The following is a 17,270-nucleotide window of genomic DNA, read 5'->3' as shown; positions in this document are numbered from 1 at the left end:
AAGACAATCTAGCTGCTGGGATCCTTCTACACAGCTGACAACTTAAGTTAAAGCAGATTATTATTTTTTTTGTATGCACACCCCAAAACATAAAACAGCAAGGTGAGCATTCCTAAACCTTTACAGACAGCAAACCCCGATGCGTTCAGTAACTCTCCTCACATGAAGAGGACCTACATTTGCAGACACAGTATGCAGTAACTTAAGATGGAAAGACATTTTTCTTCTCACAGACACGAGCAGAAGGTCAAATTTGAATATATCCCACATTTTCAGTTACAAACACAGACTTAGATATAAAAGGAGAATCTGTCTTGAGATTAGTCAACAAGTTATCCTCGTTACAATCTGGCTTGTGAGCAGTACTCTTGCCAGTGAGCACAGCCAGCCACCAACATCAGCACAGGACTCCTGCAGAGTTGGGGCCAGTACATTTGCTTTCCTGAAGATCATATATAGGAAATATTTAATTTAAGCTCAATCATCTGATAAATTGAGCAGAACTGGGGAGGGAGGAAAATCGTGGTTTATAAAAAATTGAAATAAAAAACCTAAAAAAGTACTGGTCAGGGGAAACACACCACTGGGTACTGGTTTATTAGGACATTTTCACCTCTTGTGCTGTCCCCGTTTTCATGACAACTGTTAACTTGGGCATGTGGGACAGGGAAAGTCTGTTTGGGAGTTCTGAATACAAAATTCAAACCACAGGACCAAACTGATGTCTTGCAGTGAAATACAGTGTATTGCCCATTAGCAATTCACGTCTATCCCTCTTTGCAGCTTTTAATTAAAGTGAGAGCAAAGCTGGTGACAACTAGGGGGCAAAGTCTGCCACTTCTCTGCCACCCTGGCAAGGTTTCTTGCACTAGGAGGATGACATAAGCTTTATATCCCAGACAACAGTCCAAAAGTGACCTACTGAAGAAGGCTGCTTGAATACTCATGAAGTCAACTTCATACCTGGCACCCAGGAAACTTACTAAGCTAAGATTCCCCAAGTTTGTGGAAACAGATGCAGAAATAGTCTGAACAGCACTGAAAGGAAAATTAAATTAACAGTGACAAGAAGGTCTAGACGTCATCTTGGTGGTTCTGGATGGCAGATGGTCCTCTACACCAGCCAGTTTAATTAAATAACGTATGGAGCAAGAGCATGTAACATAACACAGGAAATGGAGTCTTGTTCCTTCCTTAAACATTTGAGACGGCACGAATCTAACAGCCGCTCACACAAAGAGAAGAAAAAGAATAATGGAGTTTTTTTGTAGAACTGTTACAAGCCCCTGCAATATATACTTCACATTGGTGGTGTTTTCTTTTTTAAGTCCTTGCTCTAGTTCATACTGGATTTCAAACATTCATGAACTTTCATTTCCATTTCAAGTTTTCTATATGCCACCTTCATTTTAAAGGTCCTAGATGGAGGAAAAGACATTTGTAAAGATAATTAATGTACTTATATGCATTATAAGCATGTTTACATTTCTACATTATCCATCTTACTCTACCCCATTTTATCAGTAACTTTCAATTATATGGGGTATCGTATTTTTACGGTTTACAGGCTATCTAAAATCTAAAAATAAGATTAATAACACCCATAACTTTTTTAAAAAGTTATTTAACATTACCAGATAAAACAACATTTTCAGACAAGTATGATCATGAGTACTTTCTCAACAATTATTCTTAAAAAAAAAAAAAAAGGCAAAAAATATTTTGTGGTCAGCTCTTCGCAGGACCATTTGACACTACAAAGAGAACAGAGCGTTCATAGCCTAGGCACAAACCAGTGCAAGGAAGAAAGCACGATACTCATGTCACTTTAATCAAACTCTAATTAATCTTATGGTTTTACACTCTGACATAGTTTTGGTGAAAACAGACATACCTAATTACAATATGACTTGTTTATCCAGCAGCATATAAGGTTTTGACTGTAAAAGTGATGTTCACAAAACAAATGCACTCCGTAGCATGTAATTTACTTCAATATGAAAAACTCTGAAAAAAAATTACTAAGCTGTGTCAGCAACCAGACAGCTAAATAGAAATTAAAAAGGTGGCTAATTGCTTCGGCAGACCTAAATAGCAAGTACTTTAAAATAAAATCAGTGTTTTTGTATAATCTACCATTTCCAGTGTAGTGCTAGACTTTGATGCGATAACTCACTGTAGGTTGTTCCACTACTAAAGTTAAGACAGTGTGTCCATCCTTGTGTATTTGAGGCCTAGCCCCAGCCGAGCAATATTCAAATAAGCCTTTTGGCTTTTACAGCATTCAGGCTTATCACACATTCAAGCTCACAGAAGAAACTCTGAAGGCGAAAGTCATCTTTTTCACTTATTTTCTAAGCCTTTTTAAGTAGCATAAAGATTATAACACAAAACAGTGCCGAACAGAAACCATTCAGCATCAAGCATAAGGACTTTCCCAAGTCAAGTATTTGTGTATGTCCTTCCTCTGCTCCCTGCTTCTGAATATCCAAATACAAAGACAAGGACTTAAAACTCTGTCACTGTGAGACCCAAGCATCAGATTCTAGAAATTACTCCAGGAAGATGTACCACCATTCTGCATCCCCTTTTTTTCAGTCAGTATGTGTTACAAAGCTACCTCAGTATTCATAAACTAAATCGAAGAAGACAGTCCAATTTTATGTTAATTACTTCAGCAGAAGTCAAGCACATAATCTTCTTTTGTGACACTTCTGCGTAACTGGACAGGAACATTTAATGACAGGAAAATCATATACCCATACGCTGGAGGAAGGAAAACACTTGGCTAATGGGGTAAAGACTCCACATAGCCTATGCTCTTCAGAAGCAAAAGTTGGTTTATTAGCCTCAAATTCAAAGTGAACAGAAACATCAAGTGGGTTCAAAATTATTAGGTTTCTGTAGAAGTCTTCTTCCATTTGTAGGAACCGTTAAACTACACAGGATTAGCATCCGGTAAACAAAACTGAGAAATCAGCAGTAAGAGATACAAAAACCCACAAAGTAATTAGGATCTAGTACAGTACCTGTATATGTAAGAAATTAAGAAAAGAAGATTAATATTGCTACTTATAGAGTTAGAAAAACCATATTCAATAGCTGAGAACAGTCAGGAAGATACTACATCTTCTATACAGTAATATATACTCTTGTATGGTGTAAAAAAAATATGAAAAGGAATGACGCAACAGGATAGAACAAAGCATCACAACAACAGAACTTTAGCAATCTTCCTAACCAAGTTCAAAATTTGCCGTGGAAGTATGGAAGAAAGGAACTTAAAAATAAATAAATAAATTAAAAACCCCAAAACCATAAATGTAACTAACCAATACAAACCAAAGCTCCCAAACAAGAAGTTTTCAGTTCTTGTCAGAAATACTCCTGTGGATCTGTTTTCCATCAGAAAATCCAATACATCAAACCAGAAAAATTTCTTGTGAAGTATCCTTTTGATGACACTAATCATGAAACAAAAACTGACATAGGCATGTTATAAGGTAGGAATTCTACAGTATTTCATAACATTATGACTTTTCATTCTAAATTATTTTATTTTGCATGGTATCATACAAGTCTACAGAAGAACACATCAATCCAATGTAAATATAATTTTGGTGGAAAAGCACAAAAATGCTTTTTTAGTTCTGTTTTAAAACAATCAGGTTTTGATACTGCGAGCTTTCCAGCATGATGTAAAATTCCTTTCTCACCAAAAGCTTACTCAATGTTACTCCGACCCACCAGAGAGCTACCCCTGAGAGGACTTCTATGATTTTATAAGGTGATGTGGAAAAGATTCTTTGATTGTGTTTTATTTAACAATGGATGGTAGCCCCACAGCAAAAAGAATGCAAATCAAAATACATATATTCGCATCAGTGAAGAATTGTCAGCTGTTTCCCTTCTCAGAAAGTAAACTGCAAGTTTCTTTACTAATTACGTAGACAACACTTACAAGAGAACATCTCAAGGAAAAAAGTGTTGATTAAACACATGGAACAGCTTCCAGCTTGCAACAAGAGTTCGTGTCAACTTTGCTCTTTTTTGGCACTCACTCAGAATCTTTAGAATTAAGGCTCTTTTTTCATACTTTTATTTTCTTCCACTTGACCTTTATTGCACTTCTGCTCAAAGATAAGCAATTCAAAACACATGAATACCAAGTTTTGAAAGTTAAGATCTAAATAACTAATTTCTAGATTCAAGAGTATTTCTCCAAAAAAGCCTTAGTGCTATTTACTTCAGGTTGGACTAGATGAACTCCAGAAGGTCCCTTCTGACCTGAATTATTCTGATTTTCTTTGTATCATTAGAAGATGAAACAAGAGTACAGTTCACCTCTTCAATCTCTGTTTTGCCTGAACAACTCCTCCATGGAATTATCCTGATTTTACTTTCACCTACTTTTTTGGCTTAGAACTGCTATTATGGCCACAAAAAAAAAAAAAAAAAATTACACCTGTAAGAAGAGAGGCCTCTAGTGTACAGCCAAGAAACAAAATGGGGGGGGGGGGGGGGGGCTTATTTAGGATCTGCATAGACAACTATATTTTTCTTGAAGTTCACTAAGTATTTTTATCCATGTCCACTAATTTTTAAACAACTGTCAGGTAAAACTTACCAAATTCAGTAGATAGCACTGTGTTTGGTCCAATCATACAAACAGCTGTATACAAAAAAAGCTGCGATGGTCTCTCAATTCCTGATGAAATCAGAGTGATGCTTCATGTAAACTCCCTTGCAAGATATGAATGAAGATTTATTTATGGACCCAACTGTACAGTGGTTTGTCTGAATACACATATGTGTTCTTCCACATAAAATTCACCAGGCTGCCTCAACGCAGATTAACATTATTGCCTTTAACATAAACCATTCTTTTCATCTGGATTTGCATTTCTTCTGTTGTTTTGCCCCTTTCTCAACTAAACCCTGACTCACAAATTAGAAATTCCAACAGCCTCGAACTTGCAACAATGACCTAGCTGCTTTGGACTAAAAAGAAACAGTAGCTAGAGCCGCTGGGGAAGAAAAAAACCAATTATGACAGTCAGTCCCCATGTGCTTCTCTTCCCAGAGTGTATTTCCACCAAAATTCCTGGAGCTCTGACTTTACAAGACCATCTGAGAATACATCTAGAAGGTATACGTTGAAGACTGTGAACCCCTTAATCTTGAATAAATATTTCTGTTAAAGCCACGGAGTGGAATAATCACCTGGTTTATTCTACATAGCTGGGTAAAGTGTTTACTATGACAGTTCCAGCTTGGACTGCTGCAGGAGGAAATCCTCACACAGCTCCATGTGCTAAAATAATACTCTAAAGTAGTAACAGCATGATTGGATTTCTACATGCATCTAAGGTCACCCAGGTCTTGCATCTAAGTCTGTTGATCCCTCTGCCACCCAGCCACCTGCACTGCATGGGCTCCCTGCACAGGAAGGCTGGAGCCATCTCCTAACAATGCACTCCGTCACTTGGAATTTGGGAGTACAACATCCTCAAGCAGATACATAGATCAAACCCACCAGGCCACAAACTTCCTGACATTCTCCAGAATGGGCAGGGTTTTTTTTCTGCAGAGCATGGAGGTTTTGGTCTTAATTTGGACAGGGAGGAAAGCTGGAGTCTGCTGTGCAGAAACATCTACTCAAATAAATACGTCATTAAGCTAACTAACTACAGGATTGTCTAGCAGATGGATGACATCTTGGTTGCTAGTGGAACACTTTTCTATAGCCTTGTTTGAGGCAGACACATATGGCTCTCCCAAGCATTGATGCAAGCTCGCAGATGGACTAGATCATTGCTGACACCTTATTATAAACCCTAGAGAGGAAAGAAGGGAGCACAATTTTTGAATCACAACACAGGACTCAGAAATATTCAGACTTCCCAAAAAATCAAGTTTACAACAGGGTATCTTAACTTCTTTCTATTGAAAGAAGCTACTTCTATGCAGGAATAGAAAACAGGGGGAAATGCTGTACCAAGGATGATTAGAATAGCCTTGCAGAAACTTAAAGACTGGAGGATCCTTCATGTAAATGTGTATCATAACTACATATATGGAGTTACAACTATCACAGCTCTGAGGATGCAAAAATTTGTCTGTTCTGCAGCTGTTACTAACACCAAAAAGCTTCCATCTGGAATTTCTTGATTGGGGTGGAAGGGGAAAGGAGAGGAAGCCATTTAGACATTACAGATGCATGATGTCTCTGAAATGTCTGTATCCTAAAGGACTACCAAGGAGAAGAAAAAAAAAAAGGGGGGGGGGGGGGGGGAGGAGAGACGGGGGGAGGGGGGGAAGGAGAGAGAAATAGGACTACAGCAGCAACAGGAAAACTGGCAGAAGTATGTTGGAGATAACAGAACCAGCTGCATACAGCCTTTGGTTTTTGGTAGATGTCAGGGACACGTGAGAACATCTCAAGTGCATGAGGGGACTATGGCCTATTTTAGACATCAAGGTGAGAAAAAGGAAACAATATTATTTGTACATTTTTATACTGTGAAAAGAGAGTATCGTTAGCATCTATTAAGAATTTTACTCTTCTCCTTCACCCAAATGTAAGACTCAAGATACTGGGAAGATGACATGCATTTTCTCTTGTCTCTAATAACCTACTGTACCATGTAGACCAAGAAAGTTTGATCTCTGAGACTATTACAACTCTGTGACAAAACTTCAATTTCAAAACCAAACTCACTGACCCCAGCAATACGTTAGGAATTCTGTACGTTCAGGAGTCAGGGAGATTGCTTAAGCTGCTAAAATTTATACGCCTCTACTGCAGTGGCCATAAACTTAACAAGTATGCAAACATCTTGGAAACATCAGCTAAATATACAACAGCTAATATAACTCATTTTTCTCTTCATTTTCTAAAGGAACAGTTGTGCTTTCAGTATCTTCAACCACACAATTTCAGTGGATTGAAATCAGAGTCGCTCCCCAATTTTCATTCACAGCTTTCAGTGCAGCTTTTATCTTCTTGATCAAGTGAAAGTTCAGAAAGATTTTTTTTGTAGGGAGAATACAGCAATCCTTGAATAAACTTATAAAATGGAATGCTTATAAATAGAGTCAAAGGTATCCTCTTCCCCTTTACAGAAATAATATAATCTCTACCTCCACCACATCACAGACCTCAACTGAAATGTCCAGGAAAAGTCTCAGTTTTGTAAGGATCGCTTACAAAAGGGCATAGGTGGAACAGAATTTCCAGCTGCATCTGCAACTACTTCAAGTGGGCAGTTCCTCTTCTCTGCATACACCTGTCCCTCTGGGAGACTAGTTCAGCTTGACAAAAACAGAACAAACACGACAACCATCTCCCTTCTTCCTCAGAACCTGGAAGAATACATGCCTCACCGTTCATCTCAACCTGTCAGAACATAAAAACTTCCCGATAGTCTTTATGTAAGTCTTCATATACAAGACATAGGGAAGAGCAATTTGCAAAGCTCTGTGGTGAGGACTGACAGGACAAAGGGTAAATTAACGCCTTTAGGCAACAGAGGCCTTGGTATTCTTGAGATCCTCCTTCAGATGAACTCCAGATCGAAAAGAAAGGGGAAGAGAGATACTAACTGGCATCTACGAAAGCATACTGAAACACAGCTCAGAACAGAACTAGCCAGTTTCTGGGCTGCAAGACATTCTTCCAATATTATGAATTTGTCTCAAAGCAGACAAACCCCAAAAATCTCCTTATTTCCTACCAACACAAGACTTAAATTTTGCAACTGTCAAACAGAACAGATTTTTTTCTTAGTTTTACTCTTTAGAGGACTTATAGCTTCAATATGTAGATACAGAGGATCACGGCAGGTCCCCAAATCTGAGGTGGGTCCACAGGGATTTCTTCAGCCCTTGACTTTGCAGCAAGACTTCTCATGCAGGCTGTCCAAGGAAACCACATGATCCTAGAAACAAAGCATCCCTAGTCACAAAGTGGGATCCTTGGCAGTTTAGCTCCATGTGAGGACCCTGAAAACACCAGGCCTCTGGCCAAAACAGTTCACCAGGGACCAAAGAGTGGTTGTGTCTTATTTTGACTTCAGTGAAACTGTCAAATCTGAAATATTTGCAATGAAACATCCCAAGTTCAATGAACTGCCATTTTCTGGCTAAATTATGTTCACTTGAAAGTTTGCAATTAGCTCCATCTGAGATGCCTCTTAATAGCAGCATCATCAAAACTGATCAATAACAAGTGACACGGAGGAAAGCTGAGATAAATCAAGTACAGTATAAAACACTGAAGTTAACGCATGATAAACATCTATGTCAAGAGGCTCTCATTCATACACAGATGGGTTTAGATCACAGTAATTTAACTTATATTCTGAATGATGTTCTCCTTCAGATCTAAAATGACCTTTGATTGATTTGAGCTAAATATATAAAGCTGTTCTATATTCAACACAGCATTCACACACAAGTTTAACATACTTTAACATATACATCTTGGCTTGACACTTCAAGTGATTTGCTTTGGTGTCTCCACATAGACATTATTAAAGGCTTTTATCTCAAACCTCTAACAATACCCAGGGGAAAACAGGGAATGGGAGAAGGCAGTCTGTTGCTGGTGCATGTTCAACTGAAGAGAGAACTCATTGTTTCAAAAGACACTTTTGGAATATCTTACACGTCCAACTCCCACCCTACAACCCACAGAGGCCCTCTTTTTCCTCTCTATATTTCTTTTAATTCCTCTTAGTTTGCTTTTTTTTTTGTAATTTCAAATAAAATTTAAAAGAATCATGAACCAAATGCTTCTTAACTCATTACTGTGCACTATCAGCACTAACACACATAATCACTGTGGTATTTCTTTCTTGAAATTTAACTACTCACCTAATCACCACCTATGAAAAAAGGAGACCAATCTACACAATTATTGGAGCTTTCTGCTGCAAAAACTTTACATTATTCCAGTTGTTCTCATCAAAAGGCTGTGAAGATCATTAGAACAGAACAGTAATTTTCACCTACAGCTGTGAGTTAGAATCCTCATCTCTGTACCCACTGCAGGTGACTTCCTCTTGCAGTTAGATGTTTATCTCCCTAATCCTTGCTACACTAATCCTTACATTAAAAAGTGATATAAAACAGTGATACCACTGTTGTTATCAATCTAATAAGGCACTGTAAGAATAAAGACATTTGCAAAATGATTTCATGAGAAAGCTTTGCCATAAGGTGCTAAGTAGAACAGGTCAGATAAAGCACACATTTGACAAACACTCGCAGTATTTCTGTTCACCAACAGATGGTAGTTTTAAAAAAAAAAATATTATTATACGCTATGTGAAAGTAGGCACCAAAGAGTACCTGTATTCAACATTATGCAAGTTGCTTTGATTGGATAGATGGATCACGTCAGGCTTCCCAATTAAATAAGGATAACTCATAATTTGAGACATTTTAAGTGAAAATGGGGTACATGCAAAAAGTTAATCTCCAATGCGCTTCTCCTAAAAACCTGCTAGGAAGGTTATTAAAACAGTACGAGAAATGTGAAAACATCACAAACACAGAAAACAGTCATGCGGGAAATATTCACAGAACCCCCTTCCTCTCCACTTCCACTACCCGGACAAGATTGGCGAGGAATTACAGTTAACACAAACCTTCTGTAAAAGAAAACATCAACACATGAACTTCACTGGCCAACAGAGGCTATTAGTCAGCCCAAGTCTAGCTCTTACATCACCAGGTGCAATCTTTAATTTACGAGTACTGTATCTTATCTGCACGTATATTTACAAATGCTCAATTTCATTTTGCTTAACACTAGTTAAACAAAACCTACAAAGCCAATCATCTATTCAGGTGAAATTATAAGAGAAGAACACACACCGATGAGGTATTTCACAGAAGGCACCAGTTCAACAGCTGCAGCGATTAAGTTAGGTTATTTGTAAGCATTCCTCACATCATCTCTCCCGCGCTTTCTGCTACGCTCCTCAACTCTGACCCACAGGGCAGAAGCCAGGGAACTTACTTTTGTCTTATGAAAATCTCAAGCAAACCATGGCAAATGTCCAGTTGAAATTCTATATAATACAGGTCAAAACACACCCTATGAATGAGCAACATTTGATTCAATAACTAATGGTTAAGCAAAAGCAGAAAATGAAGCAATACCATTTAAACCCAACAGTTTAAGTAACACTGCTATATTTAGGCAATTATGTATAGTACATCCCTATTAGATACAGGACTAACAAATTCATATTAATTCTTGCTTCATGTGTCATTAGCACCTAATGGAATGTTAAAGGTGTTTACAAGTCCAAAGTAATAATGGATCACCCTTAATTAACACACAGTAAAAATTTCATGACAGTCTCAGTGGAAGAAGGTGGTTGTTAAAAGGATTGCTTCATATCTCAGTCACAGACTGCCCCCTCCTTTCCCTCTATGAAACAGAGAACAAGTAGGTTACAGGTGTGAGAAACCAAAATAATAGGCTCAGCCATACAACGTAAAGAGGTAATTAAAAAAGAATTTTCCTTCTAATAACCTTTGAAATCAAGAGTGGAGGAGTGGAAGTTGTGTTTAAAAAATAGAGTACTGCTTGAAGATGCTTGCAAGTACTGGATGCTGAAAATTAAAGATAAAGCACAGAAGCCTTATACTGGCATATGCTAGATAATACTAGGCAGATGAGTCAACTCTTATTTTAGAAATCTGAGTAAAAAACAGGGTTTATCCAGAAGAAAACAATGTTTTCCAGTCTTCTCTCAATGTGGGAGCGATTTTAGATTCTACTTTATTAAGCATTAACGTCCATTCTAACAGAAACTCTCAACGGAATTTTGTACTGTCCTCTAAAGTCGACTTAAACACGTTCAGTGGCCAAAGATTACAATAAAATCATTCAAACCTCAAGATATTTATCATACAAACGTTCAAAAAAGGCTGTCTTCCCGAGATGCCAGTACCTCTTTCACAATGTCAGAACACAGGAACAAAAATACTGAATGCAAAAACAACAGAAATCTCCAAACTTATCTTGTACAGGCAATAGCAAGTTCAATATTGTGACTAGATTTTTTTTCAGAAGCTGATTTATTGTCAGTTTTCAACAAAAAAGGGTTCCAGGGTGTTAAGCATGGAAGAAACCAAGAGCACTAGGAGATGGAAACACAATGAAATTTCTACAGACACTTCATCAGCCCACTCCATTCTCATGTGCAGCACTTGAACATTGCATCTTTTGTAGGAGATACCGCCCTGCCTTTTAGAACTAATCCTAAATACATGCTAGTTTAAAAAGGTGGGTACAATGTCCACCACTCTCACCACTTGCCCACCCTATCCTACAGACAGCTAGGACTCACTGTCAACACAGATAAAACTTTGCGAAGACCCCCATACAACTGTCAAAATACACTTGTGCTTTTTCCACTGCAAACAGCATTAAAGTCCCATTACTTTAATACTTTCATTTATCATCTCATCTTAGTGAAATCAAATAAAACCAAACTGGAGCATGTGGGTTACAATTTAGTCCTACCCAAAAGTACACATCAAGTAGGTGCCGCTATTCAAGTAAGTAAAATTCCTCGTAACAGGAACAGCTCTCCAAAACTGTAAAATACACAACGGAAACTTATACCGAAAAGCAAGTAGCAAGCACACACATTTCCAAATTCAACCATGTTCAAAAAACTCCTATTAGAATTATTGTGGATTAAAAAAAAGAAATATTTTCAGTCACGTCTACCAACCAAATGTCTATCAATAAATTCTTCTATATAGGAGTAATGCTTTTTTGGCTGGGTAGGGGAGAGACTAAAGCCTGGGAAAAATGCTGAAAATGTTTGTGCTTTAAATGTCTAAAATAATGTTCAGTTAAGAATATAACTAAGTTTGCTTAATCAGTTTCAACCTTAAAGACTAAACATTTGATTTGACACAAGACAACATATTCTCTTGGCGCTGGAATGGAAAAATGCTCCAGCTTGGTATATGACTAATTTTTTTAACACTTATCTAGCCATCAGAGAGTCTATTACACCTAAAATTCTACTTACCATGTAGCGAAACCTAAGCACAGTGGCATCAGGCAGAGCCACACACCACAGGTTTACTACTCGGCATTAAGTGGTCTAGCAGCAGTACTTTATTCATCCCTGCCATGTAACTTTAACAGCCTTTCTGCGTGGATGCTGACAATCACTGACTTCCATTGTCCCCTAAATTGTCGAACCACATTTTCAAATGCTTCTCAGTTCTAGCAGATAATGAAACATAAAATCACTATCATTTCTCATCCTCTTTTGGTGCTCTCAAAAACTAACCCCCCTAACTCATAAATTACTTTCATAATAAAACTCTTACTTCCCTGAGAACACAGCTACCTCTATTTGGAGCATTCAGACTCCTGTACCCATCAAGTTCTCAAAATCCAGTGGTAAGGACTTCTGATCAGTTTCTCTGCAAAATTCAGGCATTAAAAATAAATCATGGGTGTGGATACGTCGCTTTCCCAGCCCTCTCCCCGCCGCACGCACTTCCACCCCCAGCTTCTTTGCTGGTTTTCATGCAGATTCGTGCCAGACATTCAGCATCCTCATTAAGTGGTGTCTGGCAACCTGCCTAAGTTTTAGTGGGTTCTGGGAATGCCAGCATATTAACCAGAGGTCTTTTTGCATGCCCTAGAGAAATTTTATTCTAGAAAAGTCAACCATTTGGCACAAAGAAAACTTCCTTCAAATCTAGGAGAGCTCTCCATTGGCAGTAAGAAGAGAAACTGCATTTAGATTCTTCTTAATTTCTGCCTCCTATCTGAAAGAAAAGTTTGATGTAGAGCAGGATCATCCAAACAGTGCAAGAAGTCAAGAGTGCTGTCTGTAGTAGGATTTTAGAGAAAATGAAGGCAGATATGAACACCACAGATGCAGCACAACATCAAGAAAATAATTCATTTTCATTCCCTTGTCTATTGTGACTAAAATACTCTTAATCGGAAAGATTAAATTTACCCATTATTATGCTGAGTGATAATGAATGGCGATACGGGTACTTGCAAATTTCCATTGCTTAACTAAACAATAAGAAAAAGGCATTTAGTAAAATTCATCTACATTTAGCATATTCCAAATATGCTAAATCAAGGCACATGCCACTGAAATGCATATATTAAATAAATATAGATGATGAATACAAAGACGTTTTGCCAGCAGGAGATACAGAACACACTGTAATGTTGTGATCACTCTTACTCAATTGCAAGCACTCCTTCTACTGCAGTCCCTTTACAGTTACTATTACTCAATGGAAAGTCTCAGAAATAAGCAAATCAAACCTCCTCTCTAAAGAACTGACATTTTTCCCTTTCAAATACAAGGTTCAGAAGAACAGAATAGGAAAAAAAAGTCAGTAACTTTCCTTCACTGGAATAGTCTGCCTATGCAGCACATAGAAAAAGTTAAAGTACATGGGACAAATGCGTAATTATGTTCTTCTGAGACTGTTTCTGCAGACTTACATATCTAGAGAATCCCATTCATTTCAAGAAGTTATTCAGGTAATCTGCTATCATTTAGATACTGATATCCATTGTTATTATAAATTGCTTCAAACTGACATCGACTTCAAACTCATCATAGTGGTCTGAGCAAGAAATTGCTGACTTCCTGACAGTAGCTCCAAAATGTCATGATCCTTTTATAATGACCAATTAGCACCAGAGATTTAGCAAGAAGCCATTTAAATCAATTCAATTAAAATGTTTTAGTGTATATATTAGAAGTCTGGCAAAAATAAGATTGGTGGGAAAGAAATTTTTAGGTATCTAGGCTGCCTTTGCTTAGATATAAACCTTCTAGGCAAGATGGCTATTCTTAAAAATAGCTGTCAACTGAGAAAAGAAAACTTATATGTATGAATCATTTCACTACAGGGTTGGATTCCCAGCAACTGATGCACCACTGTTCTGGCATCAGTGCATTTAACGAGCAGCTGATACTAGCTTGGTGCCATTGAAGAATTTCACGGTTACCACAGAACCAATCTGCAGAAAAAAATCATCTCTAAACTCCTAGAAGTATTTGTATTCCGTAACTGGCAATTCATTTTCAAGGAGCCATTTTAAACTATTAGAAACCAGACAGAAAAAACCTTTTCCAAGACCACTCACAAGTTAAATGCAACAGCCATGCCCTGCTGGTGCAAGAACTGTTGGGCCAGCATGCACTTTTTAACAGTTCATTTCTCTTAGAGATTATATTGAATTAAATTACTTTTCAGATCCCTCTCTATTGTTTCAGCAATCATTTACTTCTTTCTGGCACATCATATCCTGAAAGTACTCCAAATTATTTTAGATGGCATCACTGAAATGCAGATAGTTCTTGGTGGAAGTGCAGCAGCCACTTGACAGAGTACCGTAGGGCAGCTGTGAGAAAGAGAACCCAATTCTGGTGAAGAAAATCAGAGAGAAAACTTCTCTCCCCCACCCAAAGACATGGTACCTTCAGTGCACAGAAAACTAAGAACAATTCATCTTTTCAAGTCTCATCTTACATGTCCTATGCAGATAAAACAGCACTTTATGTACTTAAAAATAACAAAGGGACAGGTTAGTTCCAAACCCTTGGGTTAAGCTACTATTCAAGTTTTGATCTTACCAAACTTAACGCAACTGTGCCTCCATGTTGAATCCCCATTTCTTTCTACTTCACAAGTTTTCTTATAACAAGTGTAAGATGCTGAAGACGAAATTCAAACTTCATCAGTCAAATGCTGCCCAGCATCCGTAATATTTCAATTAACATAAACCAATGGTCTGAAATATACCGTCTCACATTGTTAACTCATTCTGTGTTACACATTTATCTTCATTTAGGCCCCCATAGGCATCTGAATTTACTGGAGAATACCCGTGTGCTTTATGCGTATGCAACAGTGATCTTCCCATACCTAAGAGTCGGAATTAAATATGCTGCTATAAGCTCAGATTATGTAAAAAGATGTATCTTCTATATGTAACTGCATATAGCTGATGCATTCCGATTTAAGTTGTCCTCACGCTGGTCGCTTTATGTATCACAGTAACTTAATACCTGGTGCTAAAACACCCGTACAGATATAGATGTTCAGAGTACAGTCGCTATTTCAGCTAACGTGGACAAGGGATGTTGCTTAGACTGCTTCCCACCAGCGCACTGGTTTTCCAGCAAAACTCCCCCTTTTATTTACAGCCACGTAGCCGGAATATTGATATTCTCATTAGTGGAACCATACACGTGTGCACCACACGCACAGTTATTCAGTTCTACTCAACAGTGCTTCACACGTTATTTAAATAACTCCAGATCCTTGGAAAGAGCCGATTTCCCAAAAAATTATCCTGAAAATGAAATGGAAAAGCAGAATAGAAGTTTTGTCTAACCAACATACTTGGGGGTTGAGAGATGAAAACCAAAAGACACTTTCCAGAAAGCGTACATATGCAACATCTATGTTCTTACCCCATCTGCACCTACCAGTAACTGCCTCTCAGGCTTTCTAACCAGCAAAAACTCTCTCCCTTTTTGGCTAGCCTTGGATGTAGGATGCTGCATACCTTTTATTCTTCGTGTTACATGGTGCACAATTCCAGTCCACAAACATTTTAATGCATGAGGGTTTTTGTTCGTAAGAACAGGCAAACCTCTTAAAAAGTTTTCCTTCCTGACAAGTAGATGCCCATCTTTGAGATCAATAAACTTCTGTAACACGAAGCGCTATTTTCCAGTGCCACATAGAATTATCCACCTGACTTCTGTTCTCTCGCACAACCATCCTTTGCTATTCAGAAAAGGCTCTGAACGATAAAAAAGCCCCACTAAAACCCGTTATCCTTCTAGGTGTTCAGATTTCCACACAAAACAGAAGTTACTCTTGCATTTTAGCCATTCTCCGTTTATTCTTTACTCAGCTCGAACCTACGCACAGCGGTGTGCTTGTCTCTTCAGCGAGCAGCAAATCGTAACCTGCGCGTAACTACCTACCCACCCACGCGATGGAAAACCTGGCACGCCATTCAGAAATTCGGGATGCGCCGATTCAATGCAAACAACGCAAGCAGGCGTCAGACACAGACAAGCAAAGCTAGGCTTCTACTAATAAACTTTTTCTTTCTAAAAAAGGCACCTCATTAAGCACAGGGCGCTGGTACGTGAGCCCGGCAGCCACACCGCCGCTTCTCCTCGCTGTGGAAGTTGCCGCACGGCGCCGGGCGCACGGCCAGGCGGCCCCGGCAGGTCCCGCCCGGGACCGGGCAGGACGGCGGCACCGGGCCCCCGCAGCCAGCCGCAGCCGGGAGCGCCCAGACGGGGACGGAGCCGCAGACGCAGGTACTCGGCTGGGAGCAGCCGGGAGGACGCGCCGCACGCCCCGCGCTCCCCTGGCGCCCCGGCCCCGCTGGCCCCCGCACCGCGCTGGCGGGCTCCCCTCGGCGCTGCCGGCCCGGCTGCTGCCCCGGCCGGGCGGAGCAGGGGGCAGCGGCGGCCAGGCCGGCCCAGCTAACGGAGCTACCTGTCACCGCTGCCCCTGGCGCCGGCCAGCAGCCGCCCGCCGGCCCCTCGGGCGCCACCCTCCGCGGCACCTGGGGGGCAGGTGGGGGGCGGGCGCGCAGGGACCCGCTCTGGCGGCGGCTCCGGGGCACCGGCGGCACCCCCGCGGCGGGAGGGAGGGCGAGCCCCGACGGAGCCCCCCGGCAGCCGCCGCCGCCGCCTCGTCCCTCGCACCCTCCCGAACCTTCAACTCGGGCCTCCCCGCACTTTCCCCGACACTTTCCGCCGCGGCGACCCCCGCCCGGCCCCGGCCCCGGCCCGGCGGGCAGCCGGCCGCACGCACTCACCTCCCCCCGGCCCCCGCCGCTCGCCCCCGCGCCGGGCCGGCCTCCTCCGGAGCGGACGGGGCGCCTGGCCGCCTCCCCCCGCCTGTCTCCGGCAGCCTCGCTCCCTGCGCTGAGGCTGTGCCTGCCTCCAACTCATCCCCAGCCTCTCCTCCTCCTCCCCCCCGCCCTGCCCGCTCCGCTGGCTGCCGCCTGTCTGCAGCGAGTCTGGCTCCGGCGGACGGGCGCGGGGGCCGCCGGCGGGGGGGCGGTGGGGGCGGGGCGGCGGCGCTGCCTCGCTCCCTCCCCTCGGCGCTGCCGCCCGGCCCGCAGCCCACACTGACCCCTGCCGGGCGGATGTGCGCGGCGGCGGCGGGCCCGGGCCGCGCCAGCGCCGGGGGCGCCCTGAGCGACG

The 17,270-nt window shown here is 40.9% G+C and overlaps 1 protein-coding gene across 2 annotated transcripts in view; it reads right to left on the bottom strand.

The window, feature by feature from the left end:
* The window catches only part of LDLRAD4 (low density lipoprotein receptor class A domain containing 4), a 294,851-nt gene extending 277,845 nt beyond the window's left edge, over positions 1-17,006 (bottom strand). The window contains exon 1 of one of the 2 annotated variants that reach the window (XM_055800311.1): positions 16,880-17,006. The gene's annotated coding sequence lies outside the window, so the exon portion shown is untranslated. The remainder of the gene's footprint in view (positions 1-16,879) is intronic. The other variant, XM_055800309.1, reaches the window with a different exon arrangement.
* Between the last annotated feature and the right edge of the window lie 264 nt (positions 17,007-17,270).

The sequence above is a fragment of the Falco peregrinus genome, chromosome 3, assembly GCF_023634155.1.
Source record: "Falco peregrinus isolate bFalPer1 chromosome 3, bFalPer1.pri, whole genome shotgun sequence".
In the NCBI taxonomy this organism is placed as follows: domain Eukaryota; kingdom Metazoa; phylum Chordata; class Aves; order Falconiformes; family Falconidae; genus Falco; species Falco peregrinus.
This window is presented reverse-complemented; position numbering and strand designations above follow the sequence as displayed.